A 3,504-nucleotide genomic window follows, 5' to 3' on the forward strand; every position below is an offset into this window, starting at 1 on the left:
AGGAAACCCACGCAGACACTGGGAGAAAGTGCAAACTCCACACAGACAGTCGCCCGAGTCTGGAATCGAACCTGGGTCCCTGATGCTGTGAGGCAGCAGTGCTCACCATTGAGCCACCGTGCTGGCCAACCCTTGAGGGACACCACATGCAATGAATTCAGAAAGGAAATCAGAGAGGGTATCACAGCTACAGAAGTTACCATTGTCGAGGAGGGTCTGCCTACTGAGTCAGTATGGGTGGAAATTAGAAACAGTAAGGGAGCAGTCACCTCATTAGGGGTTTACTACAGACCCCCCAACAACAGCAGGGAGATTGAAGAAAGCATTGGTCAGCAGATTTTGGTAAAGAGTGAATGTAATAGGGTTGTTGTAATGGATGACTTTAACTTTCTCAATATAGATTGGAACCTCCTTCGAGCAGATGGTTTTGTAAGGTGTGTTCAGGAGGGTTTCCTAACTCAGCACATTGAAGCGGCCGATGAGGGGAGAGGCCATTTTGATTTTGGTGCTCGGCAATGAGCTGGGGCAGGTGTCAGATCTTGTGGTGGGAGAGCATTTTGGTGATAGTGACCACAACTGCCTCACATTCTATATAGCCATGGAGAAGGAGAGATGCAGGCACAATGGGAGGACATTTAATTGGGGAAAAGGAAACTATGATACTGTCAGACATGAGTTGGGAACCATGGACTGGGAGCAATTATTCCATGGAAAGGCCACGACAGACATGTGGAGACGGTTTAAGGAACAGTTGTTGCGAGTGATGCATAAATATGTCCCTCTGAGACAGGCAAGAAGGGGCAAGATAAAGGAACCTTGGATGTCGAGAGCGGAGGAGCTTCTTTTCGAAAGAAAGAAGGCAGCTTACGTAAGGTGGAGGAAGGAAGGGACTTGCTCAGCTCTAGAGGATTACAGGCAGGCGAGGAAGGAGCTCAAAAATGGCCTGAGGAGAGCCAGGAGGGGGCAGGAAAAAGGCTTGACAGGAAGGATTAGGGAGAATCCAAAGACATTTTACACGGATGTGAGGAGTAAGACAATGATCAAAGAAAGAGTAGGTCTGCTCAGGGATAGCATAGGGAACTTGTGTATAGAGTCTGAGGAGGTAGGGGAACCCCCTAAATGAGTTTTTTGCTTCTGTCGTTACTAAAGAAAAGGACCTTGTCGTGAATGAAACCATTGAGGAGCAGGTAAGCGTGCTGGAACAGATAGAGATTGAGGAAGCTGATGTGCTGAACATTTTGACAAACATTAAGATTGACAAGTCGCCAGGGCCAGACCAGATTTGTCCTCAGCTGCTTTGGGAAGTGAGAAATGTGATTGCTTCGCTGCTTGCGAAGATCCTTACATCCTCGCTCTCCACTGGAGTCGTACCTGAGGACTGGAGGGAGGCAAATATAATTCCTCTCTTCAAGAAAGGAAATAGGGAAATCCCCGGCAATTACAGACCAGACACTCTCACGTCTGTCGTCTGTAAGGTGTTAGAAAGGATTCTAAGGGACAGGATTTATGAGCATCTGGAAGAGCATGGCTTGATTTAATGCAATCAATACGGCTTTGTGAGGGGCAGGTCATGCCTCACAAACCTTACTGAGTTCTTTGAGGATGTTACTAGGCAAGTTGATGAGGGTCGAGCTGTGGATGTGATGTATATGGACTTCAGTAAGGCATTTGATAAGGTTCCCCATGATAGGCTCATTCAGAGGGTCAGGAGGAATGGGATACTGGGAAACTTAGCTGTCTGGATACAGAATTGGCTGGCCAACAGAAGACAGCGAGTGGTAGTAGAAGGAAAATATTCTGCCTGGAAGTCAGTGGTGAGTGGTGTTCCACAGGGCTCTGTCCTTGGGCCTCTACTGTTTGTAATTTTTATTAATGACTTGGATGAGGGGATTGAAGGAGGGGTCAGCAAGTTTGCAGACGACACAAAGGTTGGAGTGTCGTTGACAGTATGGAGGGCTGTTGTAGGCTGCAGCGGGACATTGACAGGATGCAGAGATGGGCTGAGAGGTGGCAGATGGAGTTCAACCTGGATAAATGGAGGTGATGCATTTTGGAAGGTCAAATTTGAAATCTGAGTACAGGATTAAAGACAGGATTCTTGGCAGTGTGACGGAACAGAGGGATTTTGGTGTGCAGGTACATAGATCCCTTAAAATGGCTACCCAAGTGGACAGGGTTGTTAAGAAAGCATATGGTGTTTTGGCTTTCATTAACAGGAGGATTGTGTTTAAGAGCCGTGAGATCTTGATACAGTTCTATAAAACTTTGGTTAGACCGCACTTGGAATACTGTGTCCAGTTCTGGTCGCCCTATTATAGGAAAGATGTGGATGCTTTGGAGAGGGTTCAGGGGAGGTTTACCAGAATGCTGCCTGGAATGGAGGGCTTATCTAACAAAGAGAGATTGACTGAGCTCGGACTTCTTTCAGTGGAATAAAGAAGGAAGGCAGGGGACCTAATTGAGGTGTACAAGATAATGAGAGGCGTAGATAGAGTTGATAGCCAGAGACTTTTTCCCAGGGCAGAAATTGTTAACACGAGAGGTCATAGTTTTAAGCTGTTTGGAGAAAAATATAGAGGGGATGTCAGAGGCGGGTTCTTTACACAGAGAGTTGTGAGAGCATGGAATGCGTTGCAAGCAGCAGTTGTGGAAGCAAGGTCATTGGGGATATTTAAGAGACTGCTGGACATGCATATAGTAATAGATATTTGAGGGTTCATACATTAGGTTTCCCTTACATAAGGATCAATGGTCGGCACAACATCAAGAGCTGAAGGGCCTGTTCTGTGCTGTACTGTTCGATGTCCTATGTTCTATGTTCTATGTTCTATGTTCTATGTTCTATGAAGTGTATCTGTACCTTTCGACCATCCGCACCCTGTACTGACAGATAGTGCTCCCTCAATACCTTAGAAACCATCCCCTCAGTACGTTTATCCCCAAAGCACCTCGACAGAACATTCATGCCTTCAACACCTCAGAAAGCAAACCTGTTGCCCCCTTGGACCGTGTTCATCCCCAAACCTGTTCTCACTGGGATGACCCACAGCCACCCCCAAGATTGGAGCCCATGGCCCAGAACAGTATTTGAGTCTCTGGATTGATCATACAAACCCTAAGATGTGGAAGCAGGTCATTCGGCCTATCAGGTTCACACTGACCCTCGGCAGAGCATCCCCCCTACCCCCTCTATCCCCGGATCCCTTCATTTCCTCTGACTAACCCACCCAGCCTGCACATCTTTGGACAGTGGTTGGGAACTGGAGCACCCGGAGGCTGACACGGGGAGAATGTGCCAACTCCACACAGACAGTAGACCGAGGCTTGAATCGATCCCCGGGTGGGCTGAGGCAACACTGAGCCCCCGTGACCATCCCACCATCTCCTCCCCGTTGATAACCGTTTGATGTCTATACCCGGGGAGTATCGAACTTGTCTAGCGCTTATTTAAGAAAGATTAGGGACAAGGGCAATGCCTCCACAACCTCAAGATGCTTGGTCCCC

Source organism: Chiloscyllium plagiosum, unplaced genomic scaffold (genome assembly GCF_037043375.1).
Source record: "Chiloscyllium plagiosum isolate Xiang-an unplaced genomic scaffold, Cpla_swu_hap1 HiC_scaffold_42, whole genome shotgun sequence".
NCBI classification, from domain to species: domain Eukaryota; kingdom Metazoa; phylum Chordata; class Chondrichthyes; order Orectolobiformes; family Hemiscylliidae; genus Chiloscyllium; species Chiloscyllium plagiosum.